Here is an 18222-nt window from a genome sequence, read left to right on the forward strand (position 1 = left end):
TCTCACTGGGTACCTGGAGAAAGTGATGGGAGGACAACAAAAACTCTATATGGTGATTTTAAAGTATATCCACAAGTTCTGTGATACTCTACTCATCAAGAGGTGGAGCTTAATTTCCTTCCTATTGAGCGTGGACTGCACTAAATGAGTTGCATGTGGCCTATAATGAATATGGCAGAAGTGACTCTGTGACTTATAAGACTAGGTCATAAAAGGTATTGCAGCTGCCTCCTCATCCTCACACTTGGATCACTTGCACTAGGAGGAGCCAGCTACTGTGTCATGAGGAACTCAAGTGGCCCTGTGGAAAGGCGTGTGTGATGAGGAACTGAGGCCTCTTGCCAACAGCCATGTGAGTGAACGATTTTGGAAGTGGACCCTCTAGTCCCAGCTAAGCCTTCAGATAACTATAGACTGGGCAGTGCTAACTAAAACCTGGAGAAATCCAGAGCCAGAATCACCCAGCTGAGCCATTCTCAGATGACCCACAGAGACTACATGAGATAAGAAATGTTTGTTTTAACATGGCAAGTTTTGGGATACTTCGTTACACAGCAATAGATAACTAATATGTATCAGTTTTCCTGCGTACCAGGAAAGACACTTTTCTTATTCCTTTATCACATGGGCTCTTATTCCTCAGCCTGCCCTCAGACTAGTGGCATGATTTCTATCATTGAGCTTCAAAATGGGCTAAATACATAGACTTCTGCAAATAGGCTTGGAATGTAACTACAATTTGCAACCTTATTTCTACGCACTCGGAGTTTATAATAATAGACAAATGAACTTTTGAAACAGTGCACACTGCCTGCAATTCTGTTTGCTAGCTATTGCTCAGTATGCCATTCTTTTTTAAGGATTTCATACGTTTTTCTAGTCTGAAGAATTTATTTATTTTTTATTTTAGTGAGACAGGGTGGAGGGGCAGGTCTCACTATGTTGCCCAGGCTGGTCTTGAACTCCTGGGCTGAAGTGATCCTCCTGTCTCAGCCTCCCAAGTGCTGGGATTACAGGCAGGAGCCACCAAGCCCAGCCTGAATAACTTCTTGCATGGCAGATGGAAAAGGCTGCCAACCATTTAGCTAGTCTCTCAACCAGGCAACTGGTAATATGCAGATTTAGGCAATAGCAGAAGCCTGTCAACTGAATTGCAAGACACATACCTTGGGGCAGTTGAAAGGGATGAGCATAAAATTTCCCGTCAAAATTTGTTTTCTGGTCCAGATATCTCTTGAAAAAAATGGCTGGGTGTTGTGGCTTATGCCTGTAATCCCAGCACTTTGGGAGGCTGAGGTGGGCAGACCACCTGAGGTCAGGAGTTTGAGACCAGCCTGGCCAACATAGCGAAACCCCCGTCTGTACTAAAAATACAAAAATTAGGGCTGGGTTTCGTGGCTCACGCCTGTAATCCCAACACTTTGGAAAGCTGAGGCAGGTGGATCACGAGGTCAGGAGTTCGAGAACAGCCTGACCAACATGGTGAAACGCCGTCTCTACTAAAAATACAAAAATTATCAGGTCTTGGTGGTGCGCGCCTGTAATCCCAGCTACTCAGGAGGCTGAGGCAGGAGAATCGCTTGAATCCGGAAGGCAGAGGTTGCAGTGAGCCAAGATCGTGCCACTACATTCTGGCCTGGACAACAGAGTGAGACTCTGTCTCAAACAACAACAACAAAAATTAGCTGGCTGTGGTGGCAGGTGCCTGTAATCCCAGCTGCTTGGGAGGCTGAGGCAGGAGAATCTCTTGAACCTGGGAGGCGGAGGTTGCAGTGAGCAGAGATTGTGCCATTGCACTCCAGCCTAGGCGACAGAGCAAGACTCCATCTCATTAAAAAAAACAAACAAAAAACCTACTGAAAATAATATCATAGCTAGGATACTTAAGGCTTGTGTGCCAGGCACTATGAGGGCACCTGACTTACATTAGCTCATTTAATCATTACCACATCACTGTGATGAAGGTAGTGATTGAAAGCATGGGTCTTGGAGTCAGACAGATTGTGTTTGAGTCCTGGCCTCACCACTTATAGTTGTATGGTCTCTGGCAAACTATTTAATCTCTTTATGCTTCAATTTTCTTACATATAAAATGGATATAATAATAGTACCCACTTCACAAGGGTTGTACTAAGGATTAAATAAGATAATGCCAGTAAAGCATGTAAAACTTAGCACACATAATTCCTAGCACACAGTATGCGTTCAATCAATGCCAGCTATTATTATTTTTATTTTTATTTTCCTTTTTTTTTTTTACTTTTGACACAGCCTCAGGAGGTCCTGAGGACATGTGCCCCAAGCTGTTATTTTTTATGTAGGTGAAGACATAGAGTCTCAGGGAGGTTAAGTATCTTGGTCAGGATCATGCAGTTAGCAAACAGAGCAAGAACTCAATTTGGATCAGCTTTGTTTCTGAGCTCAATCTCTTAACCATTACCCCACACTATCGGCTCAGTTTCTTTCTGCCCCAAAATGGAATGCTCTATAGAAAAGCATCTAGACTCTGAAGCATGTCAGGAGAGATCCCTGTTTCATATATCAATGATTTGCCAGAACCTTGAGACTTCAGCATCATCCTGTGAAATCCCCATTGAAAATGAACAAAAAGAAAGTGGAAAAGTTTTTTAAAAGTGAAATATGGAAGAAGATGCTACTTGGTTGAGGTTCAAATTCTGCATATTCCCCATCCCAAGAATGCATCTCTATTGGAGTATGTGGCCGTAGGAGATTCCTATAGGATGTTTTAGAATGTGTCCCCTTATCTTCTTCAGGAGGGGATGAAAGTTGTTGAATGCGTCGAACAAGGGTTAGTGATGTGATACACAACTACAGTGAGTGTAATAGTTTATTCCTTCTATGAGTTGTTACCAGGAAGGAGTCCTGATCCAGACCCCAAGAGAGGGTTCTTGGATCTCATACAAGAAAGAATTTGAGACGAGTTCATACAGTAAAGTGAAAGCAAGTTTATTAAGAAAGTAAAGGAATAAAGAATGGCGACTCCATAGGCAGAGCAGCCCTGAGGGCTGCTGGTTGCCCATTTTTATGGTTATTTATTGATTATATGCTAAACAAGGGGTGGATTATTCATGCCTCCCCTTTTTATTATTGATTATTTTTTAGACAGAGTCTCATTCTGTCATTCAGGATGGCTAATTTTTGTATTTTTAGTAGAGATGGGGTTTCACCATGTTGGCCAGGCTGGTCTCAAACACCTGGCCTCATTTGATCCACCTGCCTCAGCCGCCCAAAGAGCTGGGATTACAGGCATGAGCTGCCGTGTCGGGCAATGCCTCTCCATTTTAGACCATATAGGGTAACTTCCTGATGTTGCCATGGCATTTGTAAACTGTCATGATGCTGGTGGGAGAGTAGCAGTGAGGACAACCAGAGGTCACTGTCATCCCCATATTGGTTTTGGGTGGGTTTTGGCCGGCTTCTTTACTGCAACCTGTTTTATCAGCAAGGTCTTTTATGACCTGTATCTTGTGCCGACCTCCTATGTCATTCTGTGACTCAGAATGCCTTAACTGTCTGGGAATGAAACCCGGTATGTCTCAGCCTTATTTTACCCAGCCCCTATTCAAGATGGAGTTGCTCTGGTTTAAATGCCTCTGACAGAGTGGCTGGAGTTTCAATTTAATACCTCCTCTCAGGGAGGAGAAAGAGAAGGAGAAGGACCCAAAATAGATACGAGAATTGCCCAAGGATGGCAAAGGCCCCCTTTTGGACAGGGAGGAGATAAAGGAGAGGGTCAAGAGCCCATCTACCCCGTAAGGCAAACCAACCTGCCAGCCAAAACCGAAATTTAGTCAAGTTCATTGTTTTCATAGCTTTGTTTTTTGCTTTCCCTTAGCTTTTTTTTGTTTTGTTTTGTTTTGAGACGGAGTTTTGCTCTTGTTGCCTGGGCTGGAGTGCATTGGTGCAATCTCGGCTCACTGCAACCTCCACCTTCCGGGTTCAAGCGATTCTCCTGCCTCAGCCTCCCAAGTAGCTGAGACTACAGGCATGTGCCATCATGCTGGCTAATTTCTGTATTTTTAGTAGAGATGGGGTTTCACCATGTTGGCTAGGCTGGTCTCGAATGCCTGACCTCAGGTGATCTGCCCGTCTTGGCCTCCCAAAGCGCTGGGACTATAGGCATGATCCACTGCGCCCGGCCAAACTGAGACCCTTAGTTTTAAAGTAAATGTTCCTATGGATTTCTCTAAGCATATCTGGCTGAAATTAGCAGGAATAGGAGGTCCAAGATGAGAAGGGGTTTTGGGAGTTAGGATACCAGCCCCAGAGTCTGAGGCGGTGGCTGGGCTAGAGGAGCTTAAAGTTGAGGGTGGAAGGCTGAACTTGGAAATACATTGGGAGTTTCATCATAGACAGGAGCACCACAAGAGAACTCAAAGAAACTGATTCAGCATCTAATTTTGTAATCCGTTCACTGTGACCCTTAGCAGTGTAATATTAATAATTGTTCAGCTTATTTTCTTGTCTGTAAAAAGTGGAAAATAATGTTTGTCTTACCTATTTCATTGGGACACCGTAAGAATCAAATGAGATTTCGTATGTGAAAGCATCTTCCTTTACCGCTTTACCAGAAAGAGACATTAAAGACCATGCCACCTGAACTAAACTACAAAGCAAGGGTATGGACAAACGCTAATCATCAAGAATTCTCAGTCGGGGGTGGTGGCTTACCCCTGTAATCCCAGCACTTTGGGAGGCCAAGGCAGACAGATCACCTGAGGCCAGGAATTCAAGATCAGCCTGGCCAATGTGGTGAAACCCCATCTCTACTAAAAATACAAAAAAATTAGCCGGGTGTGGTGGTGCACGCCTGTAATTCCAGCTACTCGGAAGGCTGAGGCATGAGAATCACTTGAACCTGGAAGGCATAGGTTGCAGTGAGCCGAGATCATGCCACTGCACTCCAGCCTGGGCGATAGAACAAGACTCTGTCTCAAAAAAGAAAGAATTTTCCACTTACATTCATCTCTTCTTAGGATTGCTAAACCCAGTCCTTGGTTTATTAATGATGCATTCTGACTTATTTCGAACTTATTTAGAACTCCACCACACATTCTTACTTCATTCCTATCCTAAGCTGTTTTTGCAGCCATAGCACCTGATCTCATACTTGCAGCAGGAACCCAGTAAATACTCATGGACAAATATATGCAAATATTTTAATCATAGAGAGTTTATCCATAACCTTAAATTCTCCTTTAACATAAACATTTCTATTTCTTTAAGCTGGAGTGTAAGGCCATTTCTAAGGAATTTTTTTAAGTGGTGATATCAATGTGTCTTATAAGATCAGTGATTATTAATACACTCTTAGTTCATATTTATACTATATCTATTTCAAAGAACATTATAACATTTACGAATCAAGCCAGGACAAAGAAGCAACTGCAGACAAAGTGACTCTTTTGTGGCCTCTAGTAACTTGTGGCTTCAAACAATGAGGGCCATTGTATAAACTCCTTTGAGGGGTCATTGTGAGAATTAATTAGATTAAAATCTGCAAAGTACTTTGAACTTTTTCCAGAATTCCCTTACAAATAAAGATGACATTAATTTTTTTTGAGGTATCTTTATGTTGGTCCTCCCAGAATCAAATGTAACAAGTTCACCTGCTGTTGAACTGCCTGTGTTCCCTGAAGCAAATCCCAAGACTAAGCCAAATTTTATCTTTAGTGATTTTAAGCTGACCCCAAGAGCACACACAATGGAGCAGAATTTGTTGCCCTTATCACAAAGAGCTTGGTGTATGATATGCATGATGCAGTGTCTCATAATCCCTATGCCACATGGTAATTAAATATAAATTACTGCAGTTATTACAGCTATTTTATAGTGACCAACAGTTTTACCCTCCTTTTTGTTATTTATATTTGAATAATTTACATTCTGCTCATTTGCAATAGGATTTAAGGCAGCCTTCCCTTTAGTAGTTCTTCCTTATCCCTAAACAATGTAAATACTGAAAAACTTTCCTGATTCCGGTAACTGTTTAATCCGCATTGTATGAACAGAAGCACAAGCAGGCATTAAAGACAGAGTCTTAGATCCAACTCTCTAACAGCTGGGGCTCCTTGGGAACCCCTTCTCCTTAGTCTCCTGATCTTCTCTGATCCCAATCTTGTCCCCAGTGACCCCCTCAGCCCATGCTGTCCTCTACCCTTCCCAAGAAGGAGCAGCTCTGAATATTCTGAGTGCTGGGCTTGGGGCAGCAGAAACTGTGGAGCAGCCCCAGGTGAGCCCTGGGGAACAGTAGGATAAGAGGCCTATTGTAAATGAGGAACCTGTCTGGCAGGTGACCAACTTGGTTTGCTTGGGAGTGAGGGGGGTTCCCAGGACATGGGACTTTCAGTTTACTGGGACTAATTTACCTGGGCATTAGACTAGGTTCTGGGACCCTGATATTGGTGGAGTCTTTTCTGGGTGGGGAGAGAATCTTATTTGGGAAAGACACCTTGTTCCTTTTGGGCCCTGCAGCACACTGGTCTGGGTTATGTCTTCTCAGGGAACTCCGGATGTGACTCCTGTTACATGAAAATGGAAGAGGTCAGAGTTGTCCAAGAGGGAGGCCAGCCACATCCAGGCAGGGCCCCCATGGTCAGAACCCTGCTAGAGCCATCAAGGTCCCAGGTCAGTTCTGCAGCTTTGCAGGTGTGGAAATGACACCTGTGGGTCAGGCTGGGGAAGCTAATGCATGCTAAACAACTGCCGTTAAGAGACTCAGCAGATCACTGTTGTGGTTATCTTCATAATCCTGGGGGATATACCTTTGCCATTTCCCTGCATGGCCCCCTTCACAGGACCAGTGATATGAGAAGCCAAGTTGCCTTAAAGCTAGAACAAAGGTTTTTGTGTGTTTGTTTGTTTGTTGAGACAGAGTCTCCCTCTGTCACCTAGGCTGGAGTGCAATGGCACGATCTTGGCTCACTGCAACTTCCGCCTCCCGGGTTCAAGTGATTCTTCCACTCCAGGCTCCCAAGTAGCTGGGATTACAGGCACTCACCATCATGCCTGGCTAATTCTTGTATTTTTGTAGAGACGGGGTTTCACCATGTTGGCCAGGCTGGTCTTGAACTCCTGACCTCAGGCGATCCGCCTGCCTCGGCCTTGCAAAGTGCTGGGATTACAGACGTGAGCCACCGCACCCAGCCTAGAACAAAAGTTTTGAAAGGAGAAAAAGTTTGGTTGGTTGGAGACAGGGTCTTGCTCTGCTGCCCAGGCTGGAGTGCAGTGGCATCATTTGGGGTCACTGCAACCTCTGCCTCTTCCTATGTGTAATTTTTAAGTGAAAGTGGAAAATCCTAGTTTAGTTTTCCTGGAAATTTTCCCCCAGGCCCACATCAGGTGAGGCCCACAGATAACCAACCCCCTCTACTGTGTACTGATTGTTATAATTTAGGGGAGGACATTCACGTACTACTACTCTAGCTGCCTTTAATGCTCCCAGTTGTGTTTAGTCCTGAGTTGTGACCTCAAAGCTCATAGGCCTGTCTTCCTTTTGTAAATAGTTTGGATATTTTTATCTCAAAGTGCATTATTTTGCACTTGCTCCCATGAGAGCTCATTTGTCAATTGTCAGATCACATGGTCAGATTTATAGGCTATTCTGATTATCTAGCTCAGGAATTGGCAAACGTTTTCTGTAAAGGCCAGATAATAAATAATTTCACTTCCACCACTATTGGTCTGCAGCTCTTCTTATGGTAGCAGTTGTTGCATTTCTCTGTGGGAAAGAAAAGAGGATTAAACACCTCTTTCTTAGCAAAACAGAGAGTAGGCATATGTGTGACAGACACAAGATGTATTCTGTAGTTTTGTTTGGCAGGAGATGATCCATTTCAAAACAAATTAAGAAGACTTGGAAAAAATATAATTCAGTATTTGAATAATGCTGCTTCTTGTTCTTTTTAAAAAATAATAATTTTAGGCCAGGCGCGGTGGCTCACGCCTGTAATCCCAGCACTTTGGGAGGCCGAGGTGGGCAGATCTCGAGGTCAGGAGATCGAGACCATCCTGGCTAACACGGTGAAACCCTATCTCTACTAAAAATACAAAAAATTAGCCGGGCGTGGTGGCAGGTGCCTGTAGTCCCAGCTACTTGGGAGGCTGAGGCAGGAGAATGGCGTGAACCCGGGAGACGGAGCTTGCAGTGAGCTGAGGTCGCTCCACTGCACTCCAGCCTGGGCGACAGAGCAAGACTCCGTCTCAAAAATAATAATAATAATAATAATAATTTTAGCTTTGCAGCAATCCTCAGGTGTCAGTCAGTCACTCTGCTGTTGTAGCAGCAGCCAAAGAGAATAAACAAATGAGCATGGCCGTGTTCCAATAAAACTTTATTTATGGAAACTGGGATGTGACTTTCATATAATTTTAATGTGTCACAAAATATTAGTTTTCTTTGCATTTTTTTCAACCACTTAAAAATGTAAAAACCACTCTTAGTTTGCAGGCTGTACAAAAACAGGCACTGGCGCGATTTGGCCCAGCACTTGCTGACCCCTGATCTAGACCTATCTGCGTAGAAGTGTTGTTAGAGGTTTTATCGCATAGGCTGGCCTCCAGATCATTTACACATGTTAGTATGTCCTTTCCTAGCATAGATGCCTGAGACTTAGGCTCTTGGTTTCATCAATCCTCACTTCCCAATGTACTGTTTTTACAAATTTATTTATGTATTTATTTACTTATTTTGAGACGGAGTCTCACTCTGTTGCCCAGGCTGGAGTGCAGTGAGCCGAGGTAGCGCTACCTCGGCTCACTGCAACCTCCGCCTCCTGGGTTCAAGCAGTTTTCTACCTCAGCCTCCCAAGTAGCTGGGATTACAGGCACCCATGGTATGGGATTACAGCCATCATGCCTGGCTAATTTTTGTATTTTTAGTAGAGACGGGGTTTCACTATATTGGCCAGACTCATCTTGAACTCCTGACCTCGTGATCCACCCACCTCAGCCTCCCAAAGTGCTGGGATTACAGGCGTGAGCCACAGCACCTGGCCTATTTTCTTTTATTTATTTTTTATTTTTTATTTTTTTGAGACAGACTCTCACCCTATTGCCCTCACAAGTAGCCTCCCAAGTAGCTGGGACTACAGGCACCCACCACCATCCTTGGCTAATTTTTGTATTTTCAGTAGAGACAGGTTTCACCATGTTGGCCAGGCTGGTCTCGAACTCCTAACCTCAAGTGATCGACCCGCCTCAGCCTGTCAAAGTGCTGGGATTACAGGCATAAGCCACGGTGCCCGGCCCTCAAATGTACTATTAAGGCAGCAGTATTTATACCACCCAACTGCCTTCATTTGGGCCGGGTATAGCTGGGGCCCCGGAACCCACCAGAATGCTTGCTTGTGGCTGTTCAAGCATCTTAGTGGCTCCTGTGAAAATACACTGGACCTTTCAAAATGGAAATCTGACTGTGGCTCCAACCTCTTCCATGCCTCCACGCTTAGCTCAGGCACTTGCCTCTTTCCTCTGAGCTGTAGTGTAGCTGCAGTAAACTTGTGTTTTCTGGGGTTCTGAGCACAGGCCTTTTCATGTGCAGCTTCCTCACTTGGAATACCTTTCTTCATCATTCTTTTAGCTAGTTAATTAGGTAAGCTCTCTAGAGCCACTCTCCTGCATGGCACCCATCATGCCCCAAGTCTAGATGAGTCAATTTGTTACATGTTTCACTTTGTAATGTTATCTTCATTAGTGGCATTATTTGACTAATGGCTGCTACTAACTCTCATTAGACTCTAAGCTCCAAGAGAGTGAGGGACTGTATCTTTGCACACCACTGTATCTTCTGCACCTGGCACTGTGCCTGGCACAGAGTTAGGTGGTCAGCAAGCAACCCAGTAGGCCACAGCCTGCTGCCTGGGGCATTGATGCCTATGAGAGTTCCCTCCCTTTACTAGCAGAGTGAACTTAGATGAATTATAAGATCTCTTTGAGCCTCAGTGTCTTTCTGTGTAAAATGGAGGTAATAACATAACTAGTGTCGGGTTATGGTGACTTAAATGAGATAATGTGCCTGGCACATGGCCTGATCTAGTCACTACTAGATTAACATTAGTCTCCTTCTCCCTTCTTATTATTGAGGTCCATTCTGTGGGTGCCTGACACCCAAGTATCACTTGCCCAGATTCCCCCAAGTGCACAGGACTCCATCTTTCTGTTGAGAACTGCACAGTTTCCATCGAGAAATCCAGAATTAGAGATGTGACTACCGTGCCCTTCATATATCCACTGCCTTCCCAGGAACTGTCACTTGGGCCTCTAGTTCTCTCCCCTACCTTGAATCAACAGGCCCGCCCATTATTTTTCTTCTGAGCTAGTTCCTTATTGCCTCACAAAACATTCCACTTTCACGCAACTTTTATTATTAGCCTGTCCTTTGGAAACCTGTCCGAGGTTTTATTAAGGCTTCTAGGTGAATAATACTAAGCTGTTGTTTATCTACTTTTCCATTTTTTTAACCACTTAAACATGTAAAAACCTCACAGAAATTTGTCAAATTTTCTCTTTAAAGATATCATCTTGACGGTCTTCTCTGAAATTAATTTTATTTATTTAGCTTGCCTATTTCACAAATGAACCATAATTTCCCAGGTTCCCTTTATAAATTTCTAAATGATAATAAATATTGTCATGTAATAAAAATTATAATATTTTGAGCCCACTGTGCTAGGAACCTTACATACACTATTTAATTAATTATTATTATTATTTTTTTTTGAGACAGAGTCTCACTCTGTCACCCAGGCTGGAGTGCAGTGGCGCAATCTAGGCTCACTACAACCTCCACCACCTGGGTCCAAGGGATTCCTGGGCATCAACCTCCTGAGTAGCTGGGATTACAGGCATGCGCCACCACACCTGGCTCATTTTTTTTGTATTTTTAGTAGAGACAGGGTTTTGCCATGTTGACCAGGCTGGTCTTGAACTCCTGGCCTCAAGTGATCCACCCACATTGGCCTCCCAAAGTTTTGGGATTACAGGTGTGGGCCACCACGCCCGGCCCACTATTTAATATAATCCTTATAACAATCCTTCATAGTAGACACTATTGTTCCTATTGTGTACATGGGATAAATGAAATTTTATAAATATTTTGTTCTAAGTCACACAGTTAGGAATCAAGATTTGCATCAGGTTTGTATGAGTCAGGTGCCCATTGTCTTTTCACTCTGACCTTTTTCCTCCTTTCTTAGGCTTGTTGGTTCATAATGGTGGTGGAGAGGGTATGTATGTCATATTTTTGCTTTTCCAACCTCCTGAGTATACAGCCAGTTGTTATGACCAGTTACCCAATTTTGCCAATGGCCCCTCAATGTCATGTTGCACTTCCATCAGAAGTTGGGTAGGTCTTGAAGTATTATCCTTGTATTGAAAACAGTAATCATCCATCCATCTATCCATCCACCTATCCATTCAATATTCCTTAAGAGTCTGTATACCGACCGGGGGTGGTGGCTCACGCCTGTAATCCCAGCACTTTGGGAGGCCGAGGCCGGTGGGTCACCTAAGGTAGGGAGTTCAAGACCAGCCTGACCAACATGGAGAAACCCTGTCTCTACTAAAAATACAAAATTAGCCGGGCGTGGTGGCACATGCCTGTAATCCTAGCTACTTAGGAGGCTGAGGCAGGAGAATCGCTTGAACCCGGGAGGTGGAGGTTGTAGTGAGCTGAGATCGTGCCATTGTACTCCAGCCTCGGCAACAAGAGTGAAACTCTGTCTCAAAAAAAAAAAAAAAAAAAAAAAAAAAAGAGTCTGTATGCCAGATGCTATGCTATGTGCTAAACATGTCTTAGACCAAAGAAATGTGTCCCTAGTTTTTAAAATCAAGACATTGTGGAGTTAGTGGAAGAGGCATTGGCGGGTTGGGGGGTTAGGGTAGGGATGAAGAAGAGAAAGGAAGGGAAAGGAAGGAACTTCCTGTGAAGTCATTCCCCTGGGCACATGAGTATGATGGAGGAAGGCAGGGGAAGATATTGAGATTCTTACACAGCAAGATAGGAATGATAAGGCAAAACCAGCAGAATTTTGCCCTGGCATGAAATACTGCCTGTTTGTGGTACCTTATGATTTTCAGTTCCCTTCTCCAGAAGCGGATACTTTCCTATATCTCTGATGTTCTATTTACTCTTTTTGAAGCCACTTTTAGAAATTGGCCAGCATATGGACATGGTGGTGCAGCATATGGATGTGGTAGTCCCAGCTACTTGGGAGGCTGAGGCAGGAGGATCACTTGAGCCTGGGAGGTTGAGGCTGCAGTGAGCTATGATTGAGTCACTGCACTCCAGCCTGGCATGATTACAGCTCACTGCAGGCTAGGTTAGTGGAAGATAAAGGCTCTCTCAGGCTGCCAAAAAAATCAAGTTTCTGACTCTAATCAGGTCTTGAGAGCAAGACCATCTCAAAAAAAAAAAAAAATTGGCCAGCATAGATGTTAACCTTTGCATTTTGTGTTCTCTGTGTAGGTAGCATATCCACTCATCTCAACAGCCTACCAGAATTGCTACAGTAGATTCAAGTTATGCTTTTTAAAAGATTTAAACTGATTTACTGGGCTTAAAAAGGGGTTTACTTCTTTTTTTTTTTTTTTTTTGAGATGCAGTTTTGTTCTTGTTGCCCAAGCTGGAGTGCAATGGTGTGATCTCCGCTCACTGAAACCTCCGCCTCCTGGGTTCAAGCGATCCTCCTGCCTCAGCATCCTGAGTAGCTGGGATTACAGGCATGCGCCACCACACTCAGCTGATTTTTTGTATTTTTAGTAGAGACAGGGTTTCACCATGTTGGCCAGGCTGGTCTCAAACTCCTGACCTCAGGTGATCCACCAGCCTCAGCCTCCCAAAGTGCTGGGATTACAGGCGTGAGCCACCGGGCCCAGCCTACTTCATTTTTTCCCTTGGTTTTGCATGTGTTTGTGTGTGTGTATTAGTCTGTTCTCACACTGCTATGAAGAAATGCCCAAGACTGGGAAATTTATGAAGGAAAGAAGTGTAATTGACTTCCAGTTCCACATTGCTTGGGAGGCCTCAGGAAACTTGCAGTCATGGCAGAAGGCAAAAAGCAAGTGCCTTCTTCACAGGGCAACAGGATGAAGTGAGTGCAAGCAGGGGAAATGCCAGCTGCTTAATGCAACCATGAGATGTCATGAGAATTCATTCACTATCATGAGAACAGCATGGGGGAAACTGCCCCCATGATCCAATTACCTCCACCTGGTCCTGTCCTTGACATGTGGGGATAATGGGGTGAGATTTGGATGGGAACACAGAGCCAAACCATATCAGTGTGCATGGTGAATGCATTTGCACACAAGTGTGTATAGACTTGTACATGTGAAAAGCAAGGGGGGCCTGGATTGTTGTTCAGTCATTAAAACATGTTCAGACAGAGGAATCCTGGTGATTAGAAGAGTCCTCACAAAGTGGACTTTACTTTGCTAAGTTCATTGTGAAATCAGAGTCTGAAACTTGATTTTATTAACAGCTTGAGAGTGCCTTCATCTCCCACTAACCTAGCTTAACGAAAACTAGTAAATACAAAGGAAAATATTGTGAGTATGCAAGAAAATGTTCGTATGTTTTAGAGATCCACACTAAAGTGAATGGTTATCTCAGTCAGCCTGGGCTGCTACAACAAAATACCATATGCTTGGTGGCTTAGAAACAACAGGAATTTTTTGCTCACATTTCTAGAGGCTGAAAAGTCCAAGATCCAGGTGCCAGCAGATTCCATGTCTGGTGAGGGCCTGGTTCCTGCTTAAGAGATGGCTGTGTTCTCCCTCTGTCCTCACATGGTATAAGGGGCTAGGGGCCTCTTGGGGTCTTGGCACTTATCTCATGAGGGCTCTGTCTCCATGACTTAATCGTCTCCAAAAAGGCTCCACCTCCTAATATCACCTGGGTGGGGTAGGATTTCAACATATGAATTTTGGGGGACAGAAACATTTACACCATGGCAGTGGGGAGGGGTCTAGGATTTTCTTTAATATAGTTTAGTTTTTTTATTTTTATTTTTATTTTTTTATTTTTATTTTTTTTGAGAGGGAGTTTCGCTCTTGTTGCCCAGGCTGGAGTGCAGTGGTGTGATCTCGGCTCATCGCAAGCTCTGCCTCCCGGGTTCAAGCGATTCTTCTGCCTCAGCCTCTCAAGTAGCTGGGATTACAGGCATGTGCCACCACATCCGGCTAATTTTGTATTTTCAGTAGAAACGGGGTTTCTCCATATTGGTCAGGCTGGTCTCGAACTCCCGACCTCAGGTGATCCACCCACCTTGGCCTCCCAAAGTGCTGGGATTACAGGTGTGAGCCACCACGCCTGACTATATAGTTTAGTTTATAAAAGTGGGAGAAAGTGAAGCAAGTGTAGGAAAATCTTGATTATGATTGAACATGGTTATAGGGTATTTCATACTATTCATTATACCTTATATATATTCATTATATTATTTTCTTCACTTTTTTCCTTTTACTTATTTAAAAACCTGGAATACTTTTGTATGTTTGAAATTTTTCTTTTTTTTAACTTTTGTTTTAAGTTGAGGAGTGCACGTGCAGGTTTGTTACACAGGTAAACGCTTGTCGTGGGGGTTTGTTGTATGGATTATTTTGTCACCTAGGTATTAAGCCTACTACCCACTAGTTATTTTTCCTGATCCTCTCCCTGCTCTCACCCTCCACCTTCCAGTAGGCCCCAGTGTGTGTTGTTCCCCTCTTTGCGTTCATGTGTTCTCATCATTTAGCTTCCACTTATAAGTAAGAACATGTGGTATTTGGCTTTCTGTCCCTGCATTAGTTTGCTAAGGATAATGGGCTCGAGTTCCATCCATGTCCCTGCAAAAGACGTGATCGCACTCTTTTTTGTGGCTGCATAGTATTCCATGGTGTATATATACCATGTTTTCTTTATACAGTCTACCACTGATGGACATTTAGGTTGATTCCATGTCTTTGCAATTATGAATAGTCTTGCAACAAACATACGTGTGGATGTGTCTTTATGATAGAATGATTTATATTCCTTTGAGTATATCCAGTAATGGGATTGCTGGGTCAAATGGTAGTTTTGTTTTTAGATCTTTGAGAAATCACCACACTGTTTCCCATATGGTTGAACTAATTTACACTCCTACCGACAGTGTATAAGCATTTCTTTTTCTTCACAACCTTGACAGTACCTATTATGTTTTTACTTTAACCATAGCCATTCTGACAGGTGTGAGATGGTATCTCATTGTGGTTTTTATTTGCATTTCCCTAATGGTCAGTGATGTTGAGCTGTTTTTCATATGCTTGTTGGCCACATGTATGTCTTCTTTTGAAAAGTGTCTGTTCCTATTAATGGAGTTGTTTGTTTCTGTAAATTTGTTTAAGTTTCTTTAAAATAGTTTAGTTTAGTTTTTAAAAGTGGGAGAAAGTGAAGCAAGTGTAGGAAAATCTTGATAATGATTAAATCTAGTTATAGGGTATTTCACAGTATTAATTATATATATTCACTTTTGCGTGTTTGAAACTTCTTTCTTTCTTTCTTTCTTTTTTTTTGAGACAGAGTTTTGCTCTTGTCGCCCAGGCTGGAGTGCAATGGAGTGATTTCGGCTCGCTGCAACCTCTGCCTCCCAGGTTCAAGCGATTCTCTGGCCTCAGCCTCTCCAATAGCTGGGACTACAGGCATGAGCCACTATACCCAGCTAATTTTTTGTATTTTTAGCAGAGACAGGGTTTCACCATGTTGGCCAGGCTGGTCTTGAACTCCTGACCTCAGGTAATTCACCCTCCTCAGCCTCCCAAAGTGCTGGGATTACAGGCGTCAGCCACTGCGCCCAGCCTGAAATTTTTCTTAATATAAATTTTAAAAATCTAAAGACAGTGACAGTAATTTACAGAAATAAATAAAACAGTCAGGTGGCCTGATTATTCAAGTTACCTTAACCAGAAATACAACCTAGAAAACTAATTTGATTAAGACTTCTGGGTCCACCTGCAATCCTAGCAAGGGCAGATAGCCGTAGGATCCAAGCACAAAAGATTAATGCCCTACTGGTTTAGTCTGTGTGTGCTATAACAGAATACCTTAGACTGGGCAACTTAAAAAGAACAGAAATTTATTTCTCACAGTTTGGGAGGCTGGGAAGTCTGTGATCAAGGTGCTGGCAGGTTTGGTTGTCTGGTGAGGGCCTCATCCTCTGGAGGGGAGGTGGAAGGGTAAATTAACCAAATGCTGCCCGAAGCTTCTTTTTTAAGGCACTTAATCCCAAACCTGAGGGAGGAGCTCTTATGGCCTGATTGCCACTTAAAGGCCCCACCTCTTAAAACTATCACATTGCAGCCTGGCCAACATGGTGAAACCCCGTCTCTACTAAAAATACAAAATTTAGCCAGGCAGTAGTGGTGTGCACCTGTAATCCCAGCTACTCAGGAGGCTGAGGCAGTAGAATCACTTGAGCCTGGGGACGAAGGTTGCGGTGAGCCGATATCATGCCACTACACTCCAGTCTGAGCAAAAAAGTGAGGCTCTGTCTCAACAAAACAAAAATCCTATCATTTTGGCAACATCTGAATTTTGGAGGGGCCGTATTCAAATGATAGTACCTACTATCTGTATAAAATGACGTAACTACCTGTTTTTGTTCTCGTCTTTCTCCAGAAAAAACTGATTTGATCTGTTTACTAAATTACAACTTCAGTACAATCCTGCCTCCCCCAAAATACTCACAGAGCATCTTTGAGGGGCTCAATCTCTTTGATTGCTCATTTACAGCCTCCTAGTTTACTCCAACAGATAACTGATTCCCTCCTTTGCATTGAATTCTTGCTAAAATAACCTTCAGAGAGTGGCTTATTCTCTCATCTGCAAATGGTTTTTTTTTGTTTTTTTTTTTTTGTTTGTTTTTGTTTTGAGACAGAGTCTCGCTCTGTCGCCTAGGCTGGAGTGCGGTAGTACGATCTTGGCTCACTGCATCCTCCCTACCTCAGGTTCAAGTGATTCTCATTCTCATCTGCAAATCTTGAGGAGTGCCTCACAATTGTTCCCTCCTCATACCAACCATATCTCACATAGTGCTGTCCATTATCCAGCACATAGCACAGTTAAAACCTAATCTGCTCTAATCCCAGTACTTTGGGAGGCTGAGGCAGGTGGATCACCTGAGGTCAAGAGTTCGAGACCAGCCTGGTCAACATGGTGAAACCCATCTCTATTAAAAACACAAAAAATTAGCCAGGCGTTGTGGTGGGCACCTATAATCCCAGATATTTGGGAGGCTGAGGCAGAAGAATCGCTTGAACCCGTGGGGTGCAGGATTCAGTGAGCAGGGATAGCGCCACTGCACTCCAGCCTGGCGGCAGAGTGAAACTCCATCAAAAAAAAAAAAAAAACAACAAAACCTAATCTGATCAAGTCCACCATGAACAAGCCTGTGGTCTGACAAGGGAGCGTACTTCAGAATTGTGAAATGCTGCCCTCAACAAGGTGTTAACGGGTGGGTCTTTGTTCTTAGAGCTCCCAAGATGATGGCAAGCCTTTTGTTCTCTGACCAGAGGTTCCTGGCCTCACAGATTCCAAGGAATGGAACCTTGGGCCATGCGGTGAGTGTTATAGCTCTATTAGAAGCCATGGGTCACAGAAGAGAACTGTGGAACCCAGTGACTAGTGTTAAGCTCAGTTAGGACAAACCTGGGCACTTAGCTGTGCAGGAACAATGGTGAGTCTCTAGCCCCAACGGGAGCAGCAATGCATGCCTCGCTGGATCAGAAACGCAGAGGACACCCTGCCGGATCTGGAGGGGGGGAAGTCAATGGCAGGTCTGCGATGGCAGCGAACAGCAGTGGTGGATGGTGAGCGAAAGCTCACCTCGAGCCGGAAGAAACATGGACCAGAAGAGTGTGCAGTTGCAAGATTTAATAGAGTGAAAACTGAGACCCCATACAAGGGGAGGGGACCCAAAGCAGATTGCCCCTCCCTGCTCGAATGCCTGGGGTTTATATCCCAATCATTGTCCCTCCCCCTGTGCTCTCAGATGATAGATGATTTGACTATTTCTTTACCTCCTGCTTTTAGCCTAATTGGTATTTTAGTAAGCCCTCTACTACCTGATTGGTCAGGTGTAAGCTGAGTTTCAAGCCTCGTGTTTAAAGGTGCGTTCAGTCATCTTCCCCAGCTAGGCTTAGGAATTCGTAGTTGGCCTAGGAAATCCAGCTAGTACTGTCTCT

At 43.8% G+C, this 18222-nt stretch overlaps 1 non-coding gene across 1 annotated transcript; it reads left to right on the forward strand.

The window, feature by feature from the left end:
- Window positions 1-7688: 7688 nt before the first annotated feature.
- On the forward strand, window positions 7689-7816 carry LOC112205761 (small nucleolar RNA SNORA41). The gene has a single exon (XR_002939848.1). It is a non-coding gene; the product is annotated as a small nucleolar RNA SNORA41 (small nucleolar RNA).
- The last annotated feature ends 10406 nt before the right edge of the window (window positions 7817-18222 follow it).

Source organism: Pan troglodytes, chromosome 16 (genome assembly GCF_028858775.2).
Source record: "Pan troglodytes isolate AG18354 chromosome 16, NHGRI_mPanTro3-v2.0_pri, whole genome shotgun sequence".
In the NCBI taxonomy this organism is placed as follows: domain Eukaryota; kingdom Metazoa; phylum Chordata; class Mammalia; order Primates; family Hominidae; genus Pan; species Pan troglodytes.